The sequence below is a fragment of the Lolium perenne genome, chromosome 4 (genome assembly GCF_019359855.2).
Source record: "Lolium perenne isolate Kyuss_39 chromosome 4, Kyuss_2.0, whole genome shotgun sequence".
NCBI classification, from domain to species: domain Eukaryota; kingdom Viridiplantae; phylum Streptophyta; class Magnoliopsida; order Poales; family Poaceae; genus Lolium; species Lolium perenne.
Genome location: NC_067247.2, coordinates 340,085,862 through 340,102,005, shown reverse-complemented (window position 1 = coordinate 340,102,005; position 16,144 = coordinate 340,085,862).

Below are 16,144 nucleotides of genomic sequence, written 5' to 3'. Positions count from 1 at the left end.
ATTTGGCCGTGAAAATTCAACAAACTTTGGACGCAGAGAGTCGTCCACAGAAGAAAGAATGGCGCCCCAAACAAATGAAAGCCGATGAGAAGACATCGGCTGGCACAAATATGGTGTTCATCCTTCCGTCGGAGTTTTGTGCTCCAAGAACCGAAGAAGCGTCGGTAGCACAGTTCGACTGTGGCCCACGGCCAGTTATCTTAGAGAAGCCACAGGAGAAGAGCTACAAACATTTGAAGGCCCTGTATCTAAGAGGTTATATCAATGGGCAGCCTGTCAGCAAGATGTTGGTTGACACGGGAGCGGCAGTCAATATAATGCCATACTCCATGCTACGGCATTTGGGACGCACTAAAGAAGATCTGATCAAAACCAACGTCACACTAAGCGACGTCAACGGCCAAGCATCAGAAACGCAAGGCGTTCTGAACGTGGATCTAACCATAGGCCGAAAAACCATCCCCACATCGTTCTTCATCGTCGACAGCAAAAGCACCTACGCTGTCCTACTAGGGAGGGATTGGATTCACGCCAACTGCTGCATTCCATCCACAATGCACCAATGCCTGATACAGTGGGATGGAGATGAAGTGGAGGTCGTTCATGCAGATGACTCGATTGAGATCTCAATAGCTGGCATGAATATTTGGGGCGCGGAAGACCAAGGGCCGCTCTCTGGAGTCAGTTTGGACGGCTGTGAGCGCATCGAAGCTACAATAAACGGGGTGAGGCTGGTCTTATCCACCGGCCTGACAGAGTAGCAGGTGCAAAGTCAACCGACGTACGTGGCAAGGCCGATCCCTGCGATCGGCCCCAAAAAATAAAAAGCAATGATCCTACCTCAAGCATGTCACGTAGTTATAGTAGGGAGATTCCCTCCCGTAGTAGAGCACAAATAGGGTGTAAACCTTCATTGAGCAATGCAATCAAAAAGGGGGCCAATTCCAGCAATCGGCCCAAATTATCCTCTCCATACGTTTTCCTGTGTTCAGCATTGATCTAGCAGGCGATGGAAAGCTAGGATATGGATTTACATCGGCTGATGAGCTAGAAGAGATTGACGTTGGTCCTGGGGATAAGCCACGACCAACATTTATCAGCAAAAAGTTAGATCCGCGTTTGAGGGACCTGATGATAGCTTTGTTGAAAGAATAGCCGGATTGTCTTGCTTGGGATTACACAGAGATGCCCGGGTTAGATAGGAGCATCATTGAGCATCGGCTCCCTCTCAAGAAAGGATTTCGGCCGTTCCAGCAGCGAGCATGACAGATGAAGGCTGACATTTTAGAAGAAGTCAAGAAAGAGATCGAGAAAATGTTGACCGCCGGGTTCATCAGGCCATGCAGGTATGCTGAGTGGATTTCTAGTATCGTACCTGTGCAGAAAAAGGACGGCCGATGGCGCGTCGCCATAGATTTTCGGGATCTCAACAGAGCCACTCCAAAGGATGAATACCCCATGTCGCTAGCAGAGACATTGATCAATGTAGCTGCTGGTCATAAGGTTTTAAGTTTCATGGATGGCAATGCCGGTTACAACCAAATTTTCATGGCTCCAGAAGATATACACAAGACTGCATTCAGAGTACCAGGTTCAGTAGGCTTGTTTGAATATGTAGTCATGACGTTTGGACTGAAAAATGCCGGCGCAACGTACCAAAGAGCCATGAATTACATCTTTCATGACCTAATCGGCAAGTTGGTGGAGATATACATCGATGACGTGGTAGTCAAGTCTGTTTCACTAGAAGGACACTTGGAGGACTTGCGACGCATCCTGGACCGAACTAGAAAATTCGGACTAAGAATGAATCCAAAGAAGTGTGCTTTTGGTGTAACGGCCGGTCAATTCTTGGGTTTCTTGGTTCATGAACGCGGAATTGAGATCGGCTTGAAAAGTCAAAAGGCAGTGCAAACAGTGCAGCCACCTACCACGAAGAAAGAACTCCAGTCTCTCATCGGCAAAATCAACTTCGTCAGAAGGTTCATTTCCAATCTGTCAGGGCGAATCGAGCCGTTCATGGGACTGGTAAAAATTAAATCTGATGGGGAGTTTCGCTGGGGGGCAGAGCAACAACAAGCATTTGACGATATTAAAGAGTATCTAACGAAGCCACCTGTGTTGGTTCCGCCCCAGCAAGATAGACCATTCTATATTTACTTATCAGTAGCTGACACTTCCATCGCCTCAGTGGTGGTGCAAGTTTATGATGGTCTGGAGAGAGTCGCTTTCTACCTCAGCAGAAGGATGTTGGATGCAGAGACGAGGTACCCTGAGATTGAGAAGTTGTGCCTCTGCCTATTTTTTACCTGCACCAAGCTTCATCACGTCTTGCTGTCAGCAGAAATTGTCATCATATGCAAGTCAGACGTCGTCAAACATATGCTGTCGGCTCTGTCTTTGAAAGGCCGACTCGGTAAGTGGATGTTTGCATTATCGGAATTTGATCTCCGGTATCAGCCTGCGAAGGCAGTCAAGGGACAAGCGTTGGCCGATCTTATTGCTGAACGGTTTAACACTGATATAGCAGCACTGTCGGTACGTGCATGGGCCATGTTTTTCGATGGATCGGTTTGTGACGATGGTTGCGATATCGGCATTCTACTCGTGTCCCCCCGGGGGGCAACATATTCCTTCTCCATCAGGTTGCCTACCCCTTGCACCAACAATGTCGCTGAGTATGAAGCAATACGCAAGGGAATGGAGTTGCTATTGGAAGCCGGGGCAGAAGCAGTGGAACTTTTTGGAGACTCAAAATTGGTGATTTCCCAACTCACGGAGGAATACAAGTGTGAGAGCGAGTCGCTCTTCCCATTATGGATGCAATGCCGTGAGTTGATGGCACAATTTAGATACATAAACTTCAATTGGATCCCGAGGTCGCAAAATACCGAGGCAAACAATCTCGCACAGATGGCGTCAGGCTACAAGGACGTAGCAGAAGGTGCCGATGTTCAGGTACAGTTCCTGGAACCGGATGACTGGAGAGCCGATATCTTCAATTACTTGAAAGATCCGGCTCGGGGGGCACCTAAACGGATAAGATACAAGGCCATGAAGTATGTCCTTATAGGAGACGACATGTTCTACAGGACTTTGGAAGGGTTACTTCTCAAATGCCTGGGACCAGCCGAGTCGAATCGGCTCTTACACGAGGTACACGAAGGCGCATGTGGAACTCACCAATCGGCTCATAAGATGACATGGCTGATCAGGCGATCGGGGTTTCATTGGCCTACCATGCTTGAGGATTGTTTTAAGTACTATAAAGGGTGTCAAGCATGTCAGAGGTTTGGGAAAATTCAGATGGTACCTGACATAGGCATCCCAAATGGGCCTGCCGAAGATAGTACCCGGGGTTTACTGAAGGCCCACTACTCGAAGAATAAGAAGATTCGGAAGCCCAAGATATTATTAAGGAAAGCTAGAGTTGTAATAGAAAGTCTTATTTGTAATCTTACGGGATGAGTTAGAAATCTTCCCGGACTCTGTAACTTGTACGGCACGAATCCCTCGGCTCCGCCTCCTATATAAGGGGGAGTCGAGGGACGCAGAAATCATCGAATCATTGTTTACAAACCCTAGTTTTCATAATCGTCGAGTACTTTTCGGCTGAAACCTTCGAGATCTACTTGCCCTCTACTTCCAACTAAACCCTAGCCTACAATCCATAGGCATTGACAAGTTAATACCTTGTCAATTGGCGCCGTCTGTGGGAACTAGAGGCGTAAGGATCTGATCTCGATGGCACGTTCAAGATCTTCGACATCATCAACCGCAAGCAACGCAATGGATCGAGGTAAACAGATCGCTGCTGGTCCTGTCGATTTTGTTCCTCACCCACCCTCCCGTTTGGATGCATATGCGTATCTGGCGGAGCCTATGGAGATGACGTTCGGAAGGTTTCGCTTTCGCGTCGAGAAGGAAGGATCGTATCGTGTCGAAATTCCGATTTCGTCGGGATCGTCGGCGGTCGATTCCGATTTTTCAAGCTATACATCGTCAACCGAATCAGGAGAAGAAGAAACTTCGTCGACACGCTACGTCAGCACCAGGGCAAGAGAGAAACTCGCCAAGATCTTCAACGACATGTCGTTTGAGTCATCTGCGGACTCATATATAAGCAATGGCTCAAGCAGTGTCGACAGTTACGACTTCATCGACAAATCTACTACAGTGGGCAAGGTCTTCACCAATCTCAATGATGGTGTCACCAAACCCAACATAGATCTGAACACAAAATATCATCAGATTTATGTCATTGGAGAGCCAAGTAATGACCAAGAGGAAACATCTGAGGCTTTCGACGATCTGGGAAATCCATACGTCGATCCCTCCGATCTGCGACGAGGCCTGGGCAATAAGTACGTCGGGCCACAGCCGCGACACAGAGTTCAACTCCCGCAAGCAGCGTGGGATAGAGCCGCGAGAGCTATGGACAGCTCAGAACCAATGGCCACCACAGCCACGCCAGAGGAATTACAAGCATATCAATATAGGCTCGCACGAGCTGCAAGAGAATTGGAAAAATAGACAGCTGAGTTAAACAGAAGAAAGGAGGCAGCTTCTGCATCCAGCAGGAGAAGGGCAGATCTGAGTCGACAATCTAGAACTTCGGGTGATAGCCACAGGGAGGCTCGGAACAGAGCAAGATCAAGGTTACAACACATACCGGAAGCAGAAAGAGAGCACTTGGTCCAAAACCTCGACATGTCCTTTATGTCGATAGATACAAGAGGAAACATCATCCCTAAGACACCAGAGGCTGGGTATATGGTGACACATGCTTTTATCCTCGCATCTAAACCACCTCCAGGAGATCCAAGGGAAACACTATACAATATGGCGATAGCAGGAGTTGGTGCTATGGGGACAGCGTTTGTATCAACGCCTCCCGAAGGAGCGGCAAGGCAAAATAGTCCACGACCTGCAGCAGCAGCAGCGGCAGCCCCTGAAGGACCAAGTGGAGCAAGAGACATGGCAGCACAAGCAAGGGTCGACAGAGCGCGGCAAAGTAGAAGGGAACATCGGCAATCTCCAGAGCTTAACGACGAGGATATGTGTGGCTTGCCGTGCTTCACGAGGAGAGTCCGAAAAACTCGAGTCCCTTCAGGATTCAAGTTACCTGACAACTTCAAGAAATTCGACGGCCTTCAAGATCCAGAGGATTGGCTAGTTGATTATCTCGAGACAGTGAAGCTCACAGGAGGAACCAGGGCAACAGCTATGCAAAGCATCCAGGTGCATTTAAGTGGAGCCGCACGATCTTGGATAAAGAAACTTCCTCCAGGATCTATCGACAGCTGGGAAAGTTTCGAGGACGTGTTCGTCAAGAACTTCAGGTCCACGTGCAAAAACCCTGCGTCGTTAGAGGAGTTGAGAGCATGTCGACAAAAGCCAGACGAGCCAATGAGAAAATACATCCAAAGGTGGAACATCATCAAAAACTCGGCAGAAAATATATCTAACGAGAGAGCGATAGATGTGTTTGTCGCAGGAATCAGGCGTGGAGATTTTGTCGAGGACTTGGGAAGGACCAACCCAAAGACAGTATCCGCGTTAATGGAAATAGCAAACAGATGGGCAGATGGAGAAGATGCTGTCCACAACAAACGGCACAGGTCGCCAGAGGAGGACCGTGGTCGAAATTACCAACCGAGGCGACGATTTCCTCGGCAATACCCGAACTATGATGCTCCAGGACAAATTTCGGCAGGTTTTCAGGCAAACACAGGAGGAAACAACAGAGATGATTATCAGAGAAGCAATGAGCAGCGAGGCGATAATAGAGACGATTCTCGAAACAACAGGCAAAATAGCGGGCCTAGGTTCCCGAGGCCTTTCGTGTCTCCTGAAGAGATGATGAATGAGCCGTGTCAGATGCACTTTTTCCTCGACAACAACGGAAAAAGACAGTCAGGACATCTGCAGAAAGATTGTCGCAATTTTCAGGCAATGTTAAGGTGGGCAGAGCACGCTAACGCTCGGGCAGCACAGAGAAATCCTCGAGAACCCAGGAGCGAGATTCACTTGCCACCTCCCCCCGCGATTACAGAAGACAATCGATATCAGCTCAGAATAGCGGCAGCACCTCCACCACCGCCTTACGTTGATCCTAACTCCAACGGAGCGGTGTCGATGATTCAGAAGGGAAGGCCATCCAATAGAGCTCAGAAAGTAATCTCACGACAGGTGTTCATGGCGAAAAAATGCCTCCACCAACAGTCGAGTATCTTAATTGGTCAGGGCAAGATATTGGCTTCACCATAGCAGATCATCCGCAGCAAGTTCCTCGACCAGGACAGTCAGCACTTATCTTACCAGCAGTTATTGCGGGATTTGATGTCTCTCGAGTGTTCATAGACGGTGGCAGCAGCTTAAACCTTATGTATGCAGATACATTGAGGAAGATGAACATATCCCTAGCAAACTTGAAGCCAACAGACACGAGGTTCCATGGTATCACACCAGAGAAACCAAGTTATCCATTGGGGAAGATCAATCTCGACGTTCAGTTTGGAACCCGAGAGAATTATAGAATCGTGAGGCTGGAATTTGAAGTTGTGGATTTTCCGTCGCAGTACCACGCTCTGTTGGGACGACCAGCATATGCTAGATTTATGGCGGTGCCACACTATACATACCTGCTGTGGAGGATGCCTGGACCAAAGGGACCAATCACAGTCAAAGGAAGCTTCGCCTTAGCCGATAAGTGCGATAAGGATTTTCATCGGATATCAGAAACTTTCGGGATGCAAGCTGAGTATTTGGCGTCAAGAAGTATGACTGACTACGACGTGCTGCCAGACGTTGGAAGGCCAAATAAAGAATCAACTTTCAATACCGAGAAAAATTCTAAGGAGGTACAGATTCACCCGACAGACCCGAAAAAGACGACGTCCATCGCAAACGATATGGACCTCGCATAGGAAAGCGCGCTCGTCGAGTTCCTCCGTGAGAACTGGAAAATCTTCGCATGGTGTCCAGCTGACATGCCAGGAGTACCCGGGGAACTTGCCGAGCACCACCTAAACTTGGATCCACTAGCGAGACCAATCAAACAACCTTTGCGGCGTTTTTCGGAACCAAACCGCAAGGCCATGCTGTCAGAAATCGATCGACTACGAGAAGCGGGTTTTATCAAGGAGTTGCACACAGAAGCCAAATGGGTAGCAAATCCTGTGTTGGTACCGAAGAAAAACACTAAGGTCCTTCGCATGTGCGTCGACTTTACGTGCCTCAACAAACATTGTCCAAAGGATCACTTTCCCCTCCCGAGGATCGATCAAATTATCGACTCCACGGCTGGATGTGAACGTCTTTCCTTCCTAGACGCATATTCTGGTTACAACCAGATCAGATTGAAAGAAGAAGATGTCGTTGCCTAATCGACGGTACCTCGGAGGAGGGATCCTCACGAGGGGGAGAAGAAGTAGGGGCCATAGGGCGGAGTGCACACGGGACGGTGGTACGCGAGTTACCCAGCTTCGGAACACCTGCACGATGACAGGGCCTACTGCTGCTTGTCTGAAATTATCTGGGTGCTTTCGCGTTGTTACAATGAGTTGTGGTTGTGCCTCTAGGGCTCCCAGGATCCGGCTTATATAGGCGCACGGATCTAGGGTTTACACGGAGAGTCCTAGCCGGAATACAAGTTGCCTAACTACGGTACAATGTCTTGCCGTGTACGTCAAGGATCCGCCTTCCTCCAAGTACGTGCTGGATCCGGATACTTTATGGGCCTCCACGGATCCGGCCTCCTTCGTAGGTCGGTTAGGATCCGGCTCCTCGTTCCTGGGCTGGACTTCATCCTTCATGATCTACAGCAACTGGGCCGCCCGATCGGCCACATGCCTCACCACCAACTATGGGCCACCCGGGCTTGCCGGATCTAGGCCATGCCATTGATATACCCACAAAGTATACCCACAACAGTAGCCCCCGAAGTTCTCCGAGATTCATCATTCCTCCGACTTCATCTTGCTCGGAAACGAAGAGAATCTTGAAGTGCTTCAAAACTTCTTACTTGATTCCGGGTTCATTCACTCGGAAGTCCTTCATCTTCAGATCACGTATAACAACGGAGACTCCGCTTTTCCCGCGCACAACCTCCTCATTTCCCGCGCTAAATTTTCGCAGATGCAAATCTTTAGCCGGAATTTTCGGGAGTGCATGGTTAAGTTACCTCCACGTCGTTTTACCGCACTTGACCTAAAACACGTGTCGTCCATCCAACGGTGTGACCGTTCCGTTTCCACCGTCGGATCCGAATCCCGAATCTCCGCGTGCGGCCTATAAATACCCTGCGACACGGTAATTCCTCATTCTTTCACCTCTCCTCACCACTTCGTCTTCCTCCTCGCGCCGCGCCGCCCGACGGATCTCGACTCCGGCGAACTTCGCCACGGTGAACTCCACGCGCCGCCAGTCCAAGCCTTCCCTCGCGCCAAGATCCCTTCGGTTGAACGGGAAATCCTCCCCGCCGCCGATTCGTGGTCACGCGAGGTGGTTTCCTGCAAGTCCGGCGACCTCGTCTTCACCGGAGCTCCGTCGAGCCACCGCGCCATTAGCGGTAAGTGCGCCGGCCTCGTAGAAGATAGACTTAGTGTAGATCCGGGTACTCACATAATTTGTATGGGCGCAGCCGGAAGCATGCCACTTGATTCATCACACTGTACTGGTAGCTCTCCGAGTAGCCCGGATCCCAATCCATTAGAACCAATATGTCCGGATCCCATATCATTCCTGCCACCATATGTTTCCGACATTAGACTAGCTCAACCGTTTTCCGCATCTTCCAGCACCGCTCCAGGCCGGATCCCCTCCCTCAAAGAGCTTCAAGAAGAAATTGAGGGACAAGCTAGGATGGCTACCAAAGTTCAGGAAGCGGAAAACAAGAGGGCGTCCAAGGCCCGGATCCGTGAAGGAGAGCGGGGTCAGTGGTGGCCCTGCGCAACTACTGATGTGGAGCTTAGAGAGCTCCAGAACGAGGGTATGATCTCCACTCACTGGAGCTTCACACGTGACTCCGACGTCCCCAAGCCCGAAGCCGGAGAAATCGTTATGACCAAGGCTTGGGTGGAACGCGGACTATCACTCCCTTGCTCGGAGTTTTTTCTCTCCGTCCTCAACACATACGGGCTCCAGCCCCACAACATCTGCCCAAAATCATATCTCCTCCTCTCCAACTTCGTAACTCTTTGCGAAGGGCACCTTGGGATCCGACCAGATGTCAAGTTATGGCAGTTCTTTTTCCGGGTGAAGAAGGAAACCAAGGACAAAGCAATGGTGAACTGTGGGAGTATGACGTTCATGCTCCACCCTAGCCGCATGTATCCTCCCCACGACTCACACGAATCCGTCCGGTACTGGAACGCCGGATGGTTCTATGAGAAGAACGCTTCAGTTCCGGACATCCATGAAGGCTTGCCCAAGTTCATCAACGAGCCTCCGGAAGAGCTCGCAAGCTGGAGCTTCGGTCCTTCGCTCGCCCAAACCCCTATCTTGGAGAAGGCAGCGCGGAGAATCTCCTGGCTAGTCCACGACGGACTGACCGGAGCCCAGCTCACCCTTAGCTGGTTTTCCCGAAGAATCCAGCCCCTACGCTACAACGCACGCCTGATGCGCGCTTATACCGGGGCGGACGATCTCCTCCGGGTTACCCGCCACGATCTTCCGGCCGACTCCCAGAAGAGAAGGTTCAAGATGTTGGTGAAGATTCCTAGGGGCCAACAGGTCCCGGAACTGATCAAGGACATCTACACAAACGACCAGTGTCCTCCGGTAAGCTCTGTTCTTTTTCGTTGCTTCAAACTTCACAAGTTTTTGGATGTTAACTCTGACTTTTATTCATATTCCTTTCAGCTCAACACTTTGGCGGAGGAAAACTTCCGCACCATTCTTCGTGTCCCTGTCAGCGGCGACGCGGCGGAGGAGGTTCCGGAAGACGATGAAGAGGAAGAGGAACAGGCACCCCGCAAGGCGGCCCCTCGACCTTCGAAGCGTCCCCGCGCCAAAGCTTCCGGCTCTGAAGCCGGAGCTAGCGGCGAGGCCTCCGCCAAGAAGTCCAAAACCGTAAAGCCACCTCCGCTAGACTCGAGGAAAGCGGAACGTGCACGCTTGAAGATGCTTTCAACAGCTGGCCAGCGCTCGCGCCCCATCATCCCCGGCTCCACGTAAGTTTCCGAATATGGTGCACCTCTATCTTGGCGAAATTATTTCTTATTCGATCCCTTTCACTTGTTTGCAGGAATCCGAGTACCACTGCCACGCGGACCATCGGCCAAGAACCTATCACCAAATATATGAAAAAGTCTCCGGCAGTTGGTCCTTCTACTCCAGTTCCGCCAAGTACCTCCCACCCTACTCCTCGGCCGTCTCCTCCTCAGGCTGATCCATCTCCCCCTCCTGCCGCAAACACTCCACCGGAAATAATTCCGGTTAGCAGCGAGAAGGTGGGCGGAGAAGATCCTAAGGCTAAAGGCCCTGCCCAAGAAGATGCAGAAGAACAAGGCCAAGGAGAGGCTGAAGTCACTTCTTCTGAGAAGGCCGGAGACGGCGCTGGCGACATCGTCGTTTTTCCGAAAAACTTTGGAGATCCGGCTGACACCACTTCCACCCCCAAGGCATATGCTACCAAGTTTTTTAACAAGTTAACCGAAGCGGAGAAATGGGAGCTTGAACAAGACTTGCTCAACGCCATGCTGAACAACGCCTGGGGGAAGCCTGACTCCGCGACATCGAAAATCCAGGATTTTAAGAAGAACGTCGGCCAGTTCCTCGACAAACTCGTCTGCAAGCAAAAGGTACTCCCCAGTAGCCCCCAAGCATGTAAGCGGAAACTCAAAGAATAGTTGGCACTTAGATGCTTAGAGAGATATTACTTCCGGGAAAGTTTTTAAATTGGATCAGTAGCCCCCAAGCATTATGGCGGAAAGGTTCCGGCAATAATGCTTTGGAGGAAACCACTGTTACAGGCCGAAGTTTTACTCCTGCTCTGTCTATGTTTTACAGGAACAGCAGGCGCTGCATTATGAGCTGCACAAGAACATTGCCCTTCAGCGCCGCGTTACTCTGAATCAGGCGGAAAACATCCGGACTCTGAAGGATGAGAATGCGGAACTGAACAAACAACTGGCGGACGCCCAAGGTTGGTTTCCGTCTTCTTCGTCATTAGCTCATGTTCCGACTTTGAACTTGCTTTTAACTTATGTTATTATAGGCGCATCCTCTTCCCTTGCTACAGCCTCGTCGGAGCTTGAGAACCTGCGCTCCTCGTACCAAGAATTGGAAACGAAATTAAAGGAGGCGGAACTGAAGAAGGAGCAGGCCGAGAAGCAGCTGGCGGAGAAGAACTCCGAGCACATCAGGGAAAAGGGCGAACTTATATTGAAAAGAAATGCTGACAGCGAAACCATCAAGAGGCAGCAGAAGGAGCTCAATGGACTCCGGAAATATATGGAGACCGCGGAACATCACTGGGACTTGCTCATCGAGAACATCTTAGGTACTATGCGGAAACCTTGTCCAAATGTTTGCTCCGACCTTTTTTTTTGCTCAAATTGCATGCTGATATCCTGATTATCTTCTGTAGAGCCGCTTGGGTATACGGAAAAGTGTCAGAATTTGTTCCCACGGGACGACCTTCTTCAACTTGCAGGCGATGATTGCAAAGATCTCATCTCCGCCTCCCGCAAGATATGCTACAACTTATCCATCAAGAGGAGTCGCACTTGCAACATTCGCAAACTTGTTGGAAAAATGGACGTTCTTCCGGAGCTGGTGACGGATCTGCAAGCATCATCAGCCCGAGGCGCTGCTGCAATGACCTTAACTATGTGCCTAGCACATAATCCAGAGCTTGATCTTGATCAGGTAACCACGGGCGTTCCTCCGGATGCGGATGTTAACGCGCTCCTGGATGCAGTGAGCAGCTACGACACCCGTATCGCGCGCAGGATCCGGCATAATGAATTCTACGACAAGGTCGTTCTTCCTGCGGACGAGCCCTTGGAAGCCGAGCTTCAAAAGGAGCGCGACGCGGAGGCGCGACCCGCGGAATCCGGAACCCAATTTACCTGGACCAGCTCCAAGGACGCTCCCCAAGAGGAACCCAAGACCAGCGCTGCAGCTTCTGAAGAAGAAGAAGAAAGCGATGAAGACGTGTCATCTCCGGCCGAAGACGCCGAGAAAAAAGATTCAGAGGGCAAGACTTCTCCGGCTAAGGGGGAGTGAGAACTTTTATTCCTGCGGGAGAAACAATGCATCATTTTGGCCCCAGCGAGGGTTTGTAATATAACTTTAAATTCTTAAGTATCTAGGGACGAAACAATTATGCGTGGGCGGAAAACTTATCCTGCTATCCGTTTGAATTATTTGCATGTTTCGTTTGTTAAAAGCAAGTGCTGGTTTGTTAATTTTCCGGCTTACTCATTTGACCTTCCACGAGCCGGAAAACCTTTGGCCGGAAACGCTCGCCTGCGCCGACGAAACCCAATGGCGTCCGTCCATAACCGCGGAAACAAGCCCCCAGCCTAGGTGCCGGAAGTCGCTACCAGGAATCCACGAGTTCGCAACGAAAAAAAATTTCCACCAGAAAACTTAAGCTTACGTCCTAAAGGACGATTTTGAAAATCACAACTTTCATACACGCCTAGGCGGAAATATCTAGCTCTGCGGTTTTAGTCGGAAAAAACATACACGATCTAAAATGAACAAGTAAAGGAGGTAAAAGACTCAAAGAGTGAACCATAAGCTTTATTTCATTGATCATGTATAACTATTACAGAGTTTGTAACTCGGAAAAAATATGCTAAGTGTAGAAAGGACGTAGCTGTGCGATGTTCCAAGGGCGATCTGTCTCGTCGTAGATGTCATCCGGATCCTCACGCTTGCGTTTCCGGTGCCAATTAGCAGGTCTATCCTTCAGCTCACGGAAATCAACAAGGTAGTACGACCCGTTATGAAGCACTTTGCTAACGACGAAGGGTCCTTCCCATGGAGATTGCAGCTTATGGTCTTTCACCTGTCGAAGGCGGAGGACCAGGTCTCCTGCCATGAAGGAGCGATTCCGAACTCGACGACTGTGATAGCGTCGGAGCTTCTGCTGGTAGATGGCGGAGCGCTGGTCAGCTAAGTTCCGAGCTTCCTCAATCAGGTCCACAGATAGCTGTCTGGCCTCGTCAGCTGTTTCTTCATTGTAGGCGGAAACTCGCGGTGAATTGTGGATGATGTCGGAGGGAAGCACAGCTTCGGATCCGTATACCAGGAAAAATGGGGTAAACCCTGTTGATCTGTTAGGGGTAGTTCGTAAACTCCACAGAACAGCTTCCAACTCATCAGCCCAAGCTCCAGCTGCTCGTCGCAGCGGTTCTTCAAGGCGTGGTTTAATTCCTGATAATATTAGGCCGTTAGCCCTTTCAACCTGACCATTAGATTGTGGGTGAGCCAAAGAGGCGAGGTCCAGTCGAATCCCTACTGTCTCACAGTAATCCTTCAATTCCCCTTGAGCGAAGTTTGTGCCATTATCTGTGATTATGCTGTGTGGGATGCCGAATCTCATCACGAGGCTGCAGACAAATTTTAGTGCCGTAGCACCATCGGTTTTTCTCACTGGCTTTGCCTCGATCCACTTGCTGAATTTGTCAACAGCGACCAGAAGGTATTCAAAACCGCCAGGAGATGATCTTTTTAACTTACCAACCATATCGAGCCCCCAGACCGCAAATGGCCAGGTGATAGGTATGGTCTTCAGCTCTTGGGCTGGAGCGTTTGGTTGAGTAGCGTAGTACTGACAACCTCGGCAGGTCTTGACTATTTTGTCAGCATCTTCTTTAGCTGTGAGCCAGTAAAAACCTAGCCGAAAAGCTTTTGCAACGAGTGACCTGGAGGCGGCATGATGCCCGCAATCCCCTGCATGGATCTCTCTGAGGATTTCAATGCCATCTTGATTGGAGACGCATTTGAGAAATACCCCTGTTGCACTTCGTTTGTAGAGCTGTCCATCAACAACTGTGTAGGATCTAGCTCGTCTGACGATCTGTCGCGCGAGGACCTCGTCCTCTGGCAGCTTCTGATCGATGAGGTAGTCCAGGAAAGGCTGTGTCCAAGCCGGAATGATAGCCATCACTTCCCTAGCCGGAGATACTGCCACCTCTGGGTTTTCCGGGTTAGCGCCCTTGACTGAGGGTATCCGGAGATGCTCCAGGAAAATGCCAGGCGGAATTTGCTTCCTGCCGGATCCGAGCTTGGATAGCATGTCTGCCGCTATGTTATCGTCTCTCCTAACGTACTTGACTTCGTATCCGAGGAAGCACTTGGCGATCTCATCAACTTCGTCTCTGTAGGCCGCCATGACGGAGTTTCTGGCGTTCCAGGTTCCGGCTACTTGTTGTGCCACCAGGTCGGAATCTCCACAGCATATGATGTGTTTGATCCCAATTTCCTTAGCGATGCGCAGACCGTGTAGTAGAGCCTCGTATTCCGCCATGTTGTTTGTAGCTTCGAAGTGAATCTGCAGAACATACTGCAGTTCTTCTCCGGTAGGGGACTTCAGGGTGACTCCGGCTCCTGAGTGATGCTGCTTGGATCCATCGAAGTGCATGACCCATGTTTCTGGTTCCGGCTCCAAACTTGCATCCGGAGCTTCTGTCCAATCTGCGACGAAATCTGCCAAGACTTGAGATTTAACCGCAGTCCTAGGCTTGTAAGCGATGTCGAAGGCGGATAGTTCGATGCCCCATTTAGCCGTACGCCCTGTTGCGTCAGCGTTGTTGAGAATTGTTGACAGCGGAGCCTTGCTCACAACTGTTACTGGGTGCTCTTGGAAGTAATGTCTCAGCTTCCGGCTGCCTAGGAACACTCCATAAGCTAGCTTCTGAAAGTGAGGGTATCTTTGCTTTGACTCCGTCAGCACCTCGCTAATGTAGTAGACAGGTCTTTGGACGTCATATTCATGACCTTCTTCCTTTCGCTCCACCACGATGACGAGGCTGATGACTTTGTTGGTAGCTGCCAGATAAAGGAGCATTGGCTCTGACTCTGCTGGGGCTGCCAAGATAGGTGGGGAGGTGAGTATTTCCTTCAACCCCCAAAGAGCTGCGTCGGCTGCATCGTCCCAGACAAATTTGTCTGTTTTCTTCAGCAGCTTGTACAAAGGTAGCACCTTCTCGCCAAGACGGCTAATAAACCTACTGATTGCTGCGACGCAACCAGTTAGTCGTTGCACATCTTTGAGACAAGTTGGCCGTTTGATACACAGGATTGCCTTGATCTTTTCCGGGTTAACCTCAATGCCTCTGTGAGAGACTATGAAGCCAAGGAGTTTTCCGGCTGGCACGCCAAAGACGCACTTCAGCGGATTCAACATCATCTTGTACCTGCGGAGGTTGTCGAAGGTTTCTGTGAGGTCGCTGATCAGGTCGGATCCTTTCCGGGTCATGACCGCGATGTCGTCGACGTAAGCGTGCACGTTCCGGCCAATTTGGTCCTTCAGGCACCGCTGCATCGTACGTTGGTAGGTGGCACCTGCATTTTTCAAACCAAAGGGCATAGTAAAATAGCAGTAAGTACCAAACGGGGTAATGAATGAAGTCGCCTTTTGGTCGGACTCCTTCATCCGGATCTGATGATACCCGGAATACGCATCCAGAAAACACAGAAGTTCCGCCCCCGCCGTCGAATCAATGACTTGGTCAATGCGCGGCAAGGGGAACGGATCCTTCGGGCAATGCTTGTTCAAGCCGGAGTAATCGATGCACATTCTTAGTATTTCAGTGTTCTTTTTGGGTACAAGGACGGGATTTGTGACCCAATCGGTGTGGATAACTTCTATTACAAAACCTGCCTCTAGTAACTTAGCTAGTTCCATCCCTATGGCGCGGCGCTTCTTATCTCCAAAGCGTCGCATAGCTTGCTTCACCGGTTTAGCCCCTGATACGTCTCCAACGTATCGATAATTTCTTATGTTCCATGCCACATTATTGATGTTATCTACATGTTTTATGCACACTTTATGTCATATTCGTGCATTTTCTGGAACTAACCTATTAACAAGATGCCGAAGTGTCGATTCTTTGTTTCTGCTGTTTTTGGTTTCAGAAATCCTAGTAAGGAAATATTCTCGGAATTGGACGAAATCAAAGCC